The sequence below is a fragment of the Vulpes vulpes genome, chromosome 11, assembly GCF_048418805.1.
Source record: "Vulpes vulpes isolate BD-2025 chromosome 11, VulVul3, whole genome shotgun sequence".
Classification (NCBI taxonomy): Eukaryota; Metazoa; Chordata; class Mammalia; order Carnivora; family Canidae; genus Vulpes; species Vulpes vulpes.
Window position 1 is genome coordinate 6,752,439 of NC_132790.1, and position 17,106 is coordinate 6,769,544.

The window sequence follows — 17,106 nt, forward strand, 5'->3', positions numbered from 1 at the left end:
GCTCTCCTTTATCCTAAGAATGTAAAGTCATTCCTCAGCATTGAGCTTCTTTGACTTGGAAAATTCAACTTCTACATGGGTTGTGTTGCTCACCCCAATTTTGGCGTGCTTCCCTGGCAAACTAGGGAGGTACTAGGGAGTTTATCTTTTCATCTGCATCCTCAGCTGCTGAATAATCTTTAGACTAGATGTTAGCCAGCTCATTAGACAAACCAAATGCAGCAACTTTGAACTGAGTGTTGGTTATCCTTCTTGAACATAAACCAGCCCTCAACCACTTGGCTAAACTCTCTTCCTAATCCTTTTCTTTTCTTTCTTTTTTTTTTTTTTTTTGCCATCAAATCTTGATACCAAAACCTAAACCACCACCAGAAATCCAGTAAAACAGTTCCAAAATAAAATCCAATTTTATTAAAGTATACAGTTGTGAAATACTAAGGAAAGGTATTTCAGAAATTTAGGAATTTTAGAAACTTAAACCTGACAAATTAAACACCACTATTAAAAAGGTGCCCATTCAGTATTGCAAGAATGACATATTAGAAAATCTACTAACCTATTATAGGACGTCATGAGTTCACTAATAGAATGAACTAGTAAATACCTAAAATGAATGTGATAAAATTTGGCAAAGATTATAGGAAAACACGAGGGGGAGTTGCCATTAAAATCACAAACACGTGAACAAAAACAGGATACATAATATCACTTTTTTAAACATTAGATACCACAGAAAGTTCTGATAGTAAGCTATCAAAGAGAGCAACTGAAACTGAAAAGATGTGTAAAACGTATGGGTTGTTTTATTTTTGTTTTACCTACATTCCCCAAAAGCAACATTTCTCATACTTGATTGTGTTAGAATCCTCAAAGTTAATTGGTACACTCACAGGGGTCCTTGAGTAGTCAATGGGGATTTTCTATTTTTATTTCTCCAGTCGTTTCAAAGATAAATTTTTTTTTTTAATCTAGAGTAAATGAACAGGCAAAACTGGCTTTGCACTGCAGGTCATAGATGATAGTTGTGAACGGCCTCATGATTTGGTCATAATTGTTCCCAAGTATGACTGTTTAAACTATTGAGTTCGAATAAGAAAGTGGAGCCTAAGTTTTGTATTTTCATCAAATGATGCCATGAATGAATGTTTTGCAGTGATGGGGAAAACAAGAATGAGGGACAGAACCGGGCCTCCCCAAAGGGCATGATATTTGATGCTGAACCCAATGACCCCAGGCTGAAGCACTCAGTACACAGTCACGACACAAGCAATAGTTTAAATTCAACAAAATGTTAGGAACTACATAGGAGTGCTGTTAATTTGATGTTTATGATTTCATGGTGTATAATTACAAGCTACCACCATAAGCATATTCTTAGTTTTCATATTTTACGAATGTTATCCTAATTATCGTTAAAAATCACTTAAGTCATCACAAGTTGTTCAAAGCGTTCTTTCCTTTAAAAATTGGTCTCCACTTTTCTGAGATTTAGAAACACTGCCTTGGAGAATCAATTAAAATGCCATTAACACTAATAAAAGAGTTCAGTAATAAAGAGATACAAAGTAAATACACAAAAATCAATAGCATCCTTAAACACCAGCAATAAAAAGGTACGACACATAATGAAAAAAGATAATCATCATATTAGCACAACATATGATAACCAGGAATAATATTAACAAGAAGTATTCAGGAAGGACATATGATAGAGGAAAAAAAAAAACCCATAAAACTTTACCTAGAGACTCAAAAGTACTTGAATAAATGGAAAGGCACTTGTGATAAAACTAAGTAATACTTAAAAGGCAATCATTCTGAAATTTAATTATACATTTAATTCAATTTCAATGAAAGTCCACGCAAGATTATTACCGAAATGGGACCGTGTTGGTCTAGAAGAATAAAATGGTAAGAATAGCCAAGAAAGTATAGCAAAAGATAAGAAATAAGAATGTGATCTGAAAAAAAATTACGAAATGAAGTTAAATTAACCAGAATCTTTCTGGTAAAACTTCTTGGAGCTTCTATACAAATATAAACTATTCCTGGGGATGAACAGGAAAGGATGTGACACTCACCAAGTATATTTTAAACAGGAAACCCCTCCTTATAAAATAGCTCTTCTGTGGATCCCCTGTCCACCAAGGAACATAGGCTGAGAAAAGCTGAAAATATTACAAATTAATGTTTCCTGGACTCTCAGTTTCTTGGCCTCCAAACTCTTTTCCCTCAATCTGCTTTGGCCCTCTCACGCGGGTACCCCTACCCATGCCCCACAGCAATCATACAACCTCCAACCATCGCATGTCACACCTCAACCTGCAAACCATCATCTCCAACCCTTTGGGCTCCCTGGCACTGCTCCACCTCTGCCATATTGTTTCGGCCTCCTGGAGGCTGTCCATCCACTGATCTACTCTTCACGTTCTCACCGTTTGCCACTTTCCCCGCCTCTGCTCGCCCTGCACAGCTTAGAGTCCACATCTTTCTTTGTAATCATTCCCTTGACTTCAACTCCCTTGTCCCTCTGTTCCTCTCCACACTTGTCAGGACAAAACCCTAAACTTTGGTGAATACGACTCTCCACCCTTCTGCCTTCAAACCATTTAAAGTTTCAGAAAAACAAGTTTACGTAACCTGTTTTACGGACCGTCAAGGTGACAATCCTACACGTTCCTTTCAACCTCTCTCTTCCCCATCTCTGAGATTAGTCAGACCTTCTCCCCTTATCTCCGGATTCCAAGCATGTATGTGCTCCAGCTCCCATCTGACGTCCCCACAGCACACGCCACACAGAATACAAACTACCTAATCCAGAAACACATCTTTCAACCACCAAATCTACACTCCTGCCCACACCCATCTTCTACTTCTTATTAAAAGAAATGTCCATCCCCTTGTCCATGGGCATTTTATCTACTTCTCCTCTAGATGGCATATCACTTGTCCCCTGAAGGACACTCTCTGACATGAATTTCTCCCCTGTTGGATCTTTTCTATACGTACTTATAACATGTTGTAATGCCTCTTCTCTTAAAAAATAAACATATATGCACACAACAACGACCAAACCATAACAAAAACAAACGTCAACTTGTTCCTCAATTTGTCCTCTACTACCAGCATATTTTTAGGTCACCCTTTGCCATTTCTCAGAAGAGTTGTCTACATGTGTTTTCCACATGTTTACCTTTCATTCACCTACTCCTGACTGGCAGCTTTCTGCCTCCACTATTCCCAGGGACACTGCTCTTGGGTCAAAACCACCAACAACTGACCACCTGCCCAGTCCAATAACTATCTTTCTGATCTCCCAGTGTTTCTCAGCAACATTGGACAGAATCATCTCCAGCTCTTTAAAACTCTGTCCTAGACTCCCGCCTTCCCCCTGAAGGCACCTTCTAGCTCACTGGGCACAATGCGTCAGTCCTCATTGCTGGCCCCTCCATCTCCACCCCAACTCTAAACTTTAAGAGTCCTCAGGAGTCCTGAGCTCGTATTCACCTCTCTGGATGAACTCAACCGTTTTTATGGTTTCAAGTATCACTTATATCCTGATAACTCATCAAATTTATGTCTCCAGTACAGACTTCTTTGAACTTGAAATCCACATATCCAACCTCTTACTATTCATCTCCACTTGACCATTACACAGATATTGCAACAAGAACATGTCCCAAATAAATTTAATTTTCCCCAAAGTGATATCATCTACACAATTACTAATCCTCAAACACCGTGGTCATCCTTGATTCCTCTTTTTCTTTTACTCTATTTAATTCACCTGTAAAAACCATCTATTTAAATATATCTCAAATCCAGCCACCACCTTTCTCCATCTTCATTGCTACTTTCCAGCCAGTCACCCCCTCTCTTCCTAGAGAAGCCTCTCTGGAGTCCTTGCTTCCATGGTGACCTCCCATTCATTTTTCATAAAGCAGTCATCAATCTATAAAAATCTAAATCTCTTGTTCTGCCTCCACTTAGAATATTTTAGTAGTGAATCTGTACACCTAGAAAAAAAATTTAAATCCATTAAAATAGACCCTTTAAAAAAACTCTGTGAGCCTCCTGAATTTAATAATGTTCCTCTTTCCCCCTATGTCTTTAAGCAAAAACCACAATCCCTGGGACACAAACAAAAGCCTTTGACTTCTAGAACTTCTATAGCCATTTTCTCATTTAATATCCATCCTACACAACGGAATATAACTTTCACAAGTTCAGAGCCAGACTATGTAATTCACTTTACTATTGTATCTACTGTAAATAAACACGGGTGTTCTGCTATCATCAAGTCACAGTATTTTTTTAAGTTAGTGAACAAAAACAAGTACTCTCCTTGCCCACTCACTCTTTTCACCCCAATACAACTATCATCCATCTTCACTTGTTTTGTAAAGATTATTTTTCATGGCCATGCCCCCTTTCCACCACAGTTATTTATTACTGGTACCATAAGCTACTCTCAGTGTGCTTATGACAATTTCAAAGGCTACTTCGAAGCAGTGCTCTGCAATTACTTTTCATTCTAGATCTTCCGTTTACCCAACGACATGTGAATCCACTAAAAATGACAAAAAGACATTTCAATGACATGAAATCTCACAAACTATGTCTTGTATCACGTAGCTACTGCCAAAATGGTGCATCAAATATTATAATATTCAGTCTCTAGTGGTGGTGGAACACATGAATTCCCTCATCTCCCATTCAACTTTCATCAGAGGTTTTCAAACATCATCACCTACAAGTCCCCAGAACATGGCAAAGGACTGGCTCTCACCAACAAGAAATGAGACGAAAAGCAGGTGCAACAAGGAAGCTGCTGCTTGCAGAGCAGGTTTCCATTTGAAACACCTGGTGCCCAGACTTCTGACATGCACATGTCTGGGCTAAGCTTTTGGCAGAGATTATAGACTGTTTGGAGAGTAGGACCACTGTTGACTATCTCAATGGATATTGATCCATGGTGTTTCTAAGCTCCATAATATCTGTGAATTTTTATTTTTCTAGCTCCTGGTCAATTGCCTTCAAGACCCTGTCTTTCCTGTGGGCTCACAAGTGGAGAAGTATGGTCCGGTGTCCTGAAAAGGGTCCATGGAACATTAGGCATATGTACATGTTTCAGGGGGCTCTGGGTCCCATACAATATATTTCAACAATAATACAAACATTTTCATGCCATTAGATTTGGGATTACCTGGATGTGCTCTTCATAACCAAGTACTGCCATGCAAGTTTGTGCCCATTTTTGTTTTTTATTTATAATGCACCGTGCTAAGAGGTTATATTTTAAGTACTGTTAACAAATGACAAAGAAGTGAACTTGACTGATAAAGGATGTGTTCAGACCAAATGATATGCATTACAGAATGCTCTTCAAAAGAAGACTTGACAGGAGTTCAAATATAGAAAGTGGAGACAAATAAGTCATCATGTCATAGTTGATGGTGAACACATGCCAGATCTGAAGAACCTGAACCTCAGAATCCATGACACACAGATATTGCCCATGTTTATTTAATTTCAGCAAAATACGATCCCTCTTCATGTTGAATCAATGTAATTTTGTTTTTCTTGACTTTGGTTTTATATTTAACCAATTAAACTGATTTGCCTTTGTAGTTGTATAAGAGCTATAATTATTAGGAATACATACCTAATTTATGTTTATACATATTTAAGAGCTATTAGAATAAACCTATAAATCAAGGCCTGTTATTTTGGCTGTGTTTCTCCTTTTAAAAGTTGTAAATACTCATCTATTATAAAAAGCATGTTCAGAATCAGACTGATATGAGCTCAAACCCCAGATCTGCCAGCAAATTGCTCTTTCGAGCAATTTATACTTTCTCTTTGAACCGCAGCTTCTCCAGGTTATAAAGCCTATGAAACGTGTTATGTGTTAACCCCCCAACCTACAGCCAGTGAGAAATAAAACCTGGTTTCCCTTTAATTGACTCCCTGACTTGCTATGTAAAATCAGTTTAAAAACTAAACTCCATATATTCATTGAGTGGTCACCCATTAATGTCACGGTATTATATTACTAGTAATCCTTTATATTTTTATAACACTTAGCTATGTTAACTCATAACAACTATGCAAAGTAATTAAGACATTATATGAGCCCAACCTTACTGGTGTGGAAAGTAAATTTTAAAGTAATTAAAAGACGTACTAGAGGCATCCACTGATAACATGATCAGTGGTATAGTTTGGACTCGGCTCCTTTAAGTCTTTTGTCTTCAATACTATATCCAAGTTACAATCAAGTAAGTCCTTGAAATGTTTTCAATGCGATATTACATTGGTTTGCTGATTGGTACAAGGAAAGGTGTGGCTATTTGACAAATAACATACACCCTTTTAAAACAACAAAGTTGAAAAAGAAAAGCTGGCAGCCATAACAGAGAACACTAGCTTTAAAGCAAGGACATGGATTACTGACCTTGACAATTTCATTTTTTCCCTCTCTCCTTTAATCATTCCACTGGCAATTGCATCCTTTTAGATTTTAAAGTCTATTATCAATTCACACTGCACAGAGACTGTATAATAGCTTTAGAAATTATATTAGGTCAGAGAACAAGTTATTTTTTTTCTAATGACCCAAGATAATATGAATGATAAGTGGTTTAAGCTTTTGCCATGAAAATACAGATACACTTGAATTTCCACTGAAATTAGGGAACTTCTCATGCTCATCTTTTTATCCAATATTGGCTATGACAGCCAAAGAATAGACACAATAGACAAACCCCAGTGTCCAGGCAGACATAAAAATTCCCTATTAAGACTACACCAGATCCTTCTTTGTGCTCAGGTCATCAAGGGTCTAACCCTATACTACCAACAAATCCATAGCTTCCAGGGAATGAGGATGAATCATGCAGGAGCACAGGAAGAGTATAAAGATTAGAGTTCTATAAGGCTGTGATACATGATGCCGTATTTTTGTACACCTGCTTAATTCCTTTTAAATGCAAACAAAAATGAGTCAAAAGATGTTGCTCAATTCATATAGATAATGGGAAAATTTAAGCTATTTGAATGTTCAAAAATACTGAAACTATTATATAATTTACTCAATATTTGTAACAGGATATTGTTCAGCCATTAAATTGACATTTACAAAGAATTCTAAGGACATAGGGAAGTTCTTTTGACATGATGCCTACTATTTCTTTTTTTGATGCCTTGTATTTCTTAAAAGGTGTAAATATTCAGTGTAATTCCAATTGTGTAAAAAGAAAGTATATGGGGGCACCTGGGTGGCTTAGTGGTTGAGCATCTGTCTTTAGCTCAGGTCGTGATCCTGGGGTGCTGGGATCAAGTCCCATCATCAGGGTCCTCGCCAAGAGCCTGCTTCTCCCTCTACCTGTGTCTCTGCCTCTGTGTGTCTCATGAATAAATAAATAAAATCTTTACAAAAAGAAAGCATATGGGTGTACAGAGAAAAGCTGGAGGAAAGTGCATGAAAATACTTGTGATAATTCTAGGTTGCTGAGATTAGATTTTTATTCATATTTTACCTGCATTTCCCATTATGTTTCAAGTTGTTTTTTATCAGTAAAAATATTAAATTACACACTCTCTACAAAACTATTAACATTTATCTATTGCAGAAGACACTGTAGCATGTCAATGTAATAAAAGCATTGGGGATCAGTTACCTTAGAAAGGACTCCAGATTACCTTTGGGAATTCCCACATTCAAATTTTATGCATTTTAGAGACAGGTTTTCCTGTTTTCCCCTGCATGAGGACTCAATAAAGCCAAACCTGCCATATTATTGCCCCTTTTTGTTTTGCACAATGAAAATCGAACCAGTTAGCAGTCACAGCTTTGGAGATTTTTAACAGGGATTGTGTGTGGTACGGATCTTCACCAGAATACTGAATTTTTCCCCATAGAAAAAAATCATCCAGCAGTGGTAATTTTTTTCGTTCTTTAGTGGTCTTATATAAAATCTAAAGACAGAGCAAATATGAGGTTTAAAAAGCCCGGAGGCTTCTCTCACTTAGAACTATATTCCCCCATAAACAAAGCACTTTCATTGACCAATGACCTGCTTTCTATCTTCCATTTAATCTTACTCCAAATCCTTTTTTATCTCTTTGATCCATCAACCCTCCTTCTAACCCAGAGTTAACTCAAAATGGTTATTCTGAGTATATATTATAGTCCACTTGTTAAGGAATTCATATGGAAAAGTAAATCAGCACACTACTTCCTTTATAGACAAAATCTTGTTACAAAAAAAAAATAAAACAGAAAAAGTAAAAGTCTTCTGAAATAAGTGTCATGCTTAGTGATTTTGCTGATTTACATTCTAGAGGAAGCTACTTTTCCTTGCCATAGACTAGTAACAAACATTTACACTTCAGCACTAATCCACTTACCAGAGTTACACTGCTCTACCCTTTCCACTTTCTCAAAAATTTTAGTTCAATGTGTTCAGTGATAAATGCACTGGATAAAATAACACAGGGCAACAGACCAAAGAGAGTAGTGAGAGACTAGGATGCTCAGGAAAGAATTCCATTAAAAAGGGACAGATGAGTTGGTAAGAAAAAGGTAGCCAAGCAAAGATATGGAGAAAGAATTTCCAGGTAGAGGACACAGGGGGTGCAAAAATCCTTAATTGCAATACAAAAGTTAAGTAAAAATATGATAGAGTTATTAAGTTGTAAATGAATTTTGGAAATTGCCTAGGCTAGAGCACCCAAAAAGGGGACTACAGAACACACACTCCTCAAGTGATTAAGTGGGATTTCATTTGCAAAACATTCCCTGGTCAAGCAAGTTTGGGAAAAGTGGAATTAAGTTTAAACCACAAAACAAAACAAAAAATAACTTCAACCACTCAGCCAGGGTGCCCTCTGTGCAGAGCCTTGAGACACCCTGGCATGCATGTACTTCAGCTTCACACATCCTGCCAAACACTGTGTGTGGCAGCTATCCCACTGGGGCAACCCCAGCACATGCTGACTAAAGTGACAAGGCACACACAGTCTGCACAAAACAAACATCCATACTACCATTACTTCAAGTTTAGTACAAGAAGCTATTCCATTTAATTCATGAAAACGCAGAAAAGTCATGCAAAATGGGGAGACAGTGGAATATGCTCCAAATGAATCATACATGACCAAATCGCAGAAAATGAGCTAAATGAAACAGAGATAAGTAATATGCTTGATAAAGAATGTAATGATCATAAAGATACTCACTGGACTGAAGAGTAAAAAAACTCAAAAAGAACTTGAAGAGGCAGAAAATTTTTAAAAAGCAGCAATCAGAGCTGAAGAATACAAAAACTAAAATGAAAAAGATCTATAAAGAATTTCTTAAACTCAACAGCAAAGAAACGAACAATCCAATCATGAAATGGGCAAAAGACATGAAGAGAAATCTCACAGAGGAAGACATAGACATGGCCAACACGCACATGAGAAAATGCTCTGCATCACTTGCCATCAGGGAAATACAAATCAAAACCACAATGAGATCCCACCTCACACCAGTGAGAATGGGGAAAAAAATTAACAAGACAGGAAAACACAAATGTTGGAGAGGATGCGGAGAAAAGGGAACCCTCTTACACTGTTGGTGGGAATGTGAACTGGTGCAGCCACTCTGGAAAACTGTGTGGAGGTTCCTCAAAGAGTTAAAAATAGACCTGCTCTACGACCCAGCAATTGCACTGTTGGGGATTTACCCCAAAAATACAGATGCAATGAAACGCCGGGACACCTGCACCCCAATGTTTCTAGCAGCAATGTCCACAATAGCCAAACTGTGGAAGGAGCCTCGGTGTCCATCGAAAGATGAATGGATAAAGAAGATGTGGTTTATGTATACAGTGGAATATTACTTAGCCATTAGAAACGACAAATACTCACCATTTGCTTCCACGTGGATGGAACTGGAGGGTATTTTGCTGAGTGAAATGAGTCAATCGGAGAAGGACAAACATTATATGTTCTCATTCATTTGGGGAATATAAATAATAGTGAAAGGGAATAGAAGGGAAGGGAGAAGAAGTGTATGGGAAATATCAGAAAGGGAGACAGAACATAAAGACTCCTAACTCTGGGAAACGAACTAGGGGTGGTGGAAGGGGAGGAGGGTGGGGGTTGGGGGGTGGGGATGACTGGGTGACAGGCACTGAGGGGGGCACTTGACAGGATGAGCACTGGGTGTTATTCTGTATATTGGCAAATTGAACACCAATAAAAAATAAATTTATTATTAAAAAAAAGAAAGAAAAATATACTAGAGGGAATCAACAGATTAGCAATACAGAAAAATGAATCAGGAATCCAGAAGACAGGGTAAAGGAAAGCACCCAAGCTGAACAGAAAAAAGAAAAAAGAATATTAGAAAATGAGACTAGGTTAAGGGGTCTCTTGCACAAGATCAAGTGAACATTTACATTAGAGAAGTCCAAGAAAAGAAAAGAGAGAAAGAAATAAAAAATATTTGAAAGAATAGTTGAAAACTTCCTTAACACAGGGAAGGAAACAGATTTCCAGATTCAGGAAGGGCAGAGAATTCCCAACAAAATTAAAACCAAGGAAGTCCACATCACAAACATAATTAAAAATTTTAAGGTTAAAGACAGAGAACTTTAAAAGCAACAAGAGAAAATCAAAAAGTTATGAACATGGGAAACCACATGAGGGTAGCAACTGATTCAAAGTGCTGAAAGGAAAAAAATCAACAATCAAAGTTACCAAGCATAACCATGATTCAGAATGGAAAGAGTTTCCCAAAAATAAAGACGTTCATCACCAAAAAAGCAGCCTTACGAGAGTGTTAAAAAGACTCCTTTAAGTTGAAAAGAAAAAAACATATTAGAAGAAAATTACTAATGAAATGATGTAAAATATGATTATATATATAATATGCAGAAGGAGGAGTTAAAAGGAATTTTTTTAGTATGTTTTACAATGTAAGTGAAAACAGACTGCTACATACTTAGGATGTTATATATAAAATTCATGGTAACCACAACCCAATACCTATAATAGGTACACAAAAAATAAAGAAAAAGCAAGCCAACCATACCTCTATGTAAAGTTATCATAAGAGAAAAAAAGAAAAAGAATAGAGAAGAACTATTAAAAATTACAACAAAACACAACACCAATGAACAAAATGAAAAGAAGTACATACTTATTACTTTAAAAGCAAATGGTTTATATGCTCCAATTTAAAAAAATAAAGTGTAGTAGAATGCATTAAGAAAAAAAAAAAAAAAAAGAACAAGGCTCATCTATATGCTCCCTACAAGATACTCGCTTTAGACATAAAAACACAGACTGAAAGGGAAAAGTTTAAAAAAAAAAAAAAAGATATTTCAAGGCACTTGATGGGATGAGCACCAAGTGTTATAGTTGGCAAATTGAATTTAAATTTTTTTAATTAAGATATTTCATTCAAATGGCGGCATAAAAAAAAATGCTGGAGTAGCTAGAAGGGCATTCCAAATAATGAAGTGGTCACTCCATCAAGAGACTATAACAATATTGTACATATCTATACACCCAACATTAAAGAATCTAAATACAGCAAATATTGACATAAAAAATTAATTCAATATTAGTAGAGGATTTAAATATACTACTTATACCATTGGATAGATCGTGCAGGCAAAAAATTAGCAAGGACACAGTATCTTTAAATGACACATTAGACCAGATGGACTTACCAGATATATAAAGAGCATTCTATCCAAAGGCAGCACAATACACATTCAAGTGCACATGCAACATTCTCCAGAATAGATGACATGTAACACTACGAAACAAGTCTCAATAGATTTAAGATTGAAATATTTTCCATCTAAAACAGTATGACTTAAAATCAATCACAAGAAATAAAATGGGAAAAAAATGCAAATATGTGAACTAGACCCAATTTGCCAATGGGTCCAAAAAAATCCAAGACGACAGGGAAGTAGCCCCACCAATCACATAGAAAACAGTTTGGGGACTTCCAAGGGAGATGGCAGATAGGAGGATCCTAAGCTCACTTCCTCCCATGAATACAACTAGATAACACTCATATTAGCATAAATAACACAGCACCAAATCTGCCCACTAAGGAAACAGAGACCAAAGCCTGTCCACAACAGGCAAGAGGAATCACTGTAGATGACTAGACAAAAGGCAAAAATGACTCAGCAACAACTAACGACACACACAGTACACACAGGAGACATCCCTGAAGTGCCAGTTTCTAGTGAACAAGTGATAAATCACTACAGGGCACTTCTTCATGAAGCCACTACTTTCAGGAGTAGAAGACGTAGCTGACTATCCTAACACGAAAAAAAGGAGACTTAGACAAAATGAGGAGACAAAGGAATATGTGCCAAATGAAAAATTAAAAAAAAAAAAAAAAAAAACAGGACAAAATCAGCAAGACAGCCCAACAAGATGGAGATAATATAGATAATAGAGAATTTAAAGGAATAGTCAAAGATACTCACCGGACTTGAGAAAAGAATGGAGGACTTCAATGAGACCCTCAACAAAGAGAAAGCAAACATAAAAAAATTAATCACAGATAAAGGACTCAATAACTGAAATTAAAAATACACTAGATGGACTAAATAGCATAGCAGATAAGGAAGCAAAAGAATGAATCTGACCTGGAATGGAAAGGAATAAAACAGAAGAGGAGAGAGAAAAAGTAACAATTAAAAAAAAAGAAAATAGACTAAGGGAACACAAAGACACCATCAAGAATAATACCATTCAGCTTACAGGGATCCCATAAGGCAAAGAGGGAGAAAAGGGAGCACAAAAATTATTTGAAGAAACAGTAAATGAAAACTTCCAAAATCTGGGGAAGAAAACAGAAATGTAGATCTAGGAGACACAGAGAACCCCCAACAAAATCAACTCAAGGAGGTTCACACTAAGACATATAATGAAAATGGTAGAAAACAGTCATAGAGAATTTTAAAAGTGTTAATAGAAAACAGTTACATACAAGGGAAATTCCTTATGGCTCCCAGATGATTATTCAGCAGAAATTTTTCAAGACAGAAGAAAGTGGCATGATATATTCAAAATGTTGCAAGGAAAAAAAACAAAAACTACTACCAAAAATACTCTATACCACAAAGCTATCATTCTGAATAAAAGGATACACAGAGTTTGCCAGATAAAAAGTCAAAAGCATCCATCACCACTAAACCATACCTACAAGAAATGTTAAAGAGAACTCTATGAATGGAAAGGAAAGACCATAAGTAGGAGTAAGAAAAAATAGAAAGAAAGCATAAAATTAGGTATATCTCTAAAAATTAGTCAAGAGATGCACAAAATAAAAGGATATGAAGTATGACACCACATACCTTAAACATGGAGGGAGAAGAATGAAGAGTGGGTTCAATTTAAGCAACCACCAACTTAACACAGACTGCTAATATGCATAAGATGTTATATGTACCCACCTAATGGTAACCACAAATCAAAAACCAGTAATAGATATGCAAAAATAAATAAAGAGAAAGGAACCCAACTGTGTCTCTAAGGAAAGGAAACAAACAGAAGAGAGCAAGAGAAGAAAGCAACAGAGAAAAACTATAAAAACCATAAATCAAGTAACAAAATGAAAATAAGTATGTATCAATAATTACTTTGAAAGTATATGTACTTACATCATAGTCAGAAGACACAGGGTGATAGAACACTTTTTAAAAAGCAAAATCTATACGCTTCCCATAAGAGACTCATTTCAGACCTAAAGACACATACAGATTGAAAGTGAACTGGACCATTTTCTCATGTGAGACAGGAAACCATCAAAATCCTAAAGAAGAACACAGGCAAAAACCTCCTTGACCTCAGCTGTAGCAACTTCTTACTAGACATGTCACCATAGGCAAGGGAACAAAAGCAAAAATGAACTAGTGGAACTTAAACAAGATAAAAAGCTTCTGCATAGTAAAGAAACAATCAAGAAAACTAAATGACAGCCTACAGAATGGGAGAAGATATTTGCAAAGAACATATCTAATAAAGGCTTAATATTCAAAATCTACAAAGAGTAGATCAAATTCAACGCTAAAAATACAAATAACCCAGCTAAGAAATGGGCAGAAGATGTGAAGAGACGCTTCTCCAATGAAGACATCCGGATGGCTAACAACATGTGAGAAGATGATCAACATCACTCATTCTCAGGAAAATACAAATCAAAACCACAGTGTGATACCATCTAACACCTGTCACAATGGCCAAAATTAACAACACAAGAAATAACAGGCGTTGGTGAGGATGTAGATAAAGGGGAACCTTCCGGCACTGCTGGTGGGAATGCAAACTGGTGCAGCCCTTCTGGAAAACAGTATAGAAGTTCCTCAAAATGTTAAAAATAGAACTACTCTATGACCCAGAAATTGCACTATTGGTACTTACTCAAAGAATACAGAAATGCAGATTAAAAGAGATATATGTACCCCAATGATATATGTATCATTATCAATGATACCTGAACTATGGAAAGAGCCCAAATGTCCATCAATTGATGAAAGGATAAAGACATGGTATATATGTATGTAATGGAATATTACTCAACCATCAAACATAATTAAATTTTGCCTTTTTGCAACAAAGTGGATGGAGCTAGAGTGTATTCTGCTAAGTGAAATAGGTCAGTCAGAGAAAGATCAATACCATATGATCTCAATCATACATGGAATTTAAGAAAGAAAATATATGAATATATAGGAAGGGGGGAAAGAAATAAAGAGAGAAACAAGCCATAGGAGACTCTTAATGATAGAGAAGAAACTGAGGGTTGATGGAGGGAGGCGGTGAGGCATGACTGATGGGTATTAAGGAAGGCACTTGTTATGATGAGCACTACGTATTGTATGTAAGTAAGGAATCACTGATTCTTCTCCAGAAACTAATATTGCACTGTATGTTCACTACCTAAAATTTAAATATTTTTTTGAAAAAAATTTTTAATCACCTTAAAAAAAGAAAAGAAAATGAAGAGATGTGAAAGCATTTATCATACAAAATGGAAGTGAAAAGGCAGCTGGGGTAACAGCACTTACATCAGACGAACCAGACTTTAAAACAAAGAAGAACACTATAGGGGCACCTAGGTGGCTCAGTCGGTTAAGCATCTGACTTTTGATCTCACCTAAGGTCTTGATCTCAGGGTCATGGGTTTCAGAGTCATGAGTTCAAGCCCCACTTTGGGCTACACAGGAGACATGGAATATACTTTAAAAAGAAGAAAAAGGACACTATATACTCATAAAAGAAACCCAAAAATTATAATTGTAAATATTTATACACCCAATATGGGAGCATACAAATCCATAAGCAGCTAAAAACAAAAGAAATAATTCAGAGTAACACAGTAATAGTGGAGAACTTTAATACCCCACATATCAATCAATAGATCATCCAAGTAGAAACCAACAAGAAAACAGTGGCTTTAAATAACCAGATGGATTTAACAAATATAATCAGAATAATCCATCCTTAAAAATCAGAATACACATATTTTAAGTACAAATGCTACATTCTCCAGAACAGATCACATATTGGGCCACAAAACCAGTCCCAACAAACTGAAAGAGACTGGAGTCATACCATGCATCTTTTCTAATCATAACTCTGTGAAACTAGAAATCAACCATAAGAAAAAATCTGGAGAGAACACAAACACGTGGAGGTTAAATAACATGTTACTCGATAAATGAGTCAATCAAGAAATCCAATAGGAAATTTAAAAAATACTTGGGGACAAATAAAAATAAAAACACAATCGTCCAAAATGTCTGGGATACAGCAATAGCTGTTCTAGGAGGCGAGTTTATAGCAATACATGCCTACCTCAAGAAGAAAAATCTCTAACAATGTAAACTTGCATCTAAAGGAGCTAGAAAAAGAAGAACCAAAGAACAAGAAAGCTATAGAAGGAAAGATAATAAAAATTTGAAAAGAAATAAATGAAATAGAAAGAAAAGATAATGGGTCAGCCCAGGTGGCTCAGTGGTTTAGCACTGCCTTTGGCCCAGGGCGTGATCCTGGAGACCCGGGATCGTGTCCCAAGTCGGGCTCCCTGCATGGAGCCTGCTTCTCCCTCTGTGTCTCTGCCTCTCTCTGTGTGTCTCTCATGAATAAATAAATAAATAAATAATCTTTTTTAAAAAAGATAGTGAAACAAGGAGCTGGTTCCTTGAGATCACCATCATCAAAATTGGTAGACCTTTAGCCAGACTCATCAAGAAAAATAGAGAGGGGATTCAAAATCAAAATGAAAGAGAAGTAACAAGCAACAACACAGAAATACAAAGGATTTGAGGAGAATATTAGGAAAAATCATATGCCAACAAATTGGACACACTGGAAGAAATGGATGAATTCCTATAGACATACAATCTTCCATATTTAATCAGGAAGAAGTAGAAAATTTGAAAGACCGTTACAAGCAAGGAAATTGAATCAGTAAAAAAAAAAAAAAAAAAACACTCAAGTCCACTGCCAGAAGGCTTCACAGGTGAATAGTACCAAATACTGAAAGAAGAGTTAATACAATTCTTCTCAAGCTAGTATTTAAAAAGAAAAAGAGAGCTTACAAATTCAGTCTATAAGACCGGCATTACCCTTATACCAAAACCAGATAAAGACACTACCAAAAAAAAAAAAAAAAAAAATGGAACTACAAGCCAAAATCTCTGACGAACATAGATGTAAAAACCCTTAACAAAATAAAAACCTGAATCCAACAATACATTACAAAAATCATTCGCCACTCTTAAATGGGGTTTATGCCTAGGATGCAAGGGTGGTTCAACATTTGCAAATCAATCAGTGTGATATATCACATCAATACGAGAAACAATAAAAAACATATGATCATTTCAATAGAGGTAGAAAAAGCATGTGACAAAGCACAATGTCCATCCATGATAAAAACCCTCAACAAGGTAGGTTTATTGGGAACATACCACAACATAATAAAGGCGGTGTATGAAAAACCCAAAGAGAATATCATATTCAATGGTTAAAACTGAGAGCTCTTCCTCTAAGATAAGGAACATGATAAAGACG

General features: G+C 36.3%; 1 protein-coding gene across 2 annotated transcripts in view; it reads right to left on the bottom strand.

Moving 5' to 3' along the window:
• NELL1 (neural EGFL like 1) overlaps positions 1-17,106 on the bottom strand; it is an 805,991-nt gene that overhangs the window by 485,916 nt on the left and 302,969 nt on the right. The gene's annotated exons all lie outside the window — the stretch shown is intronic.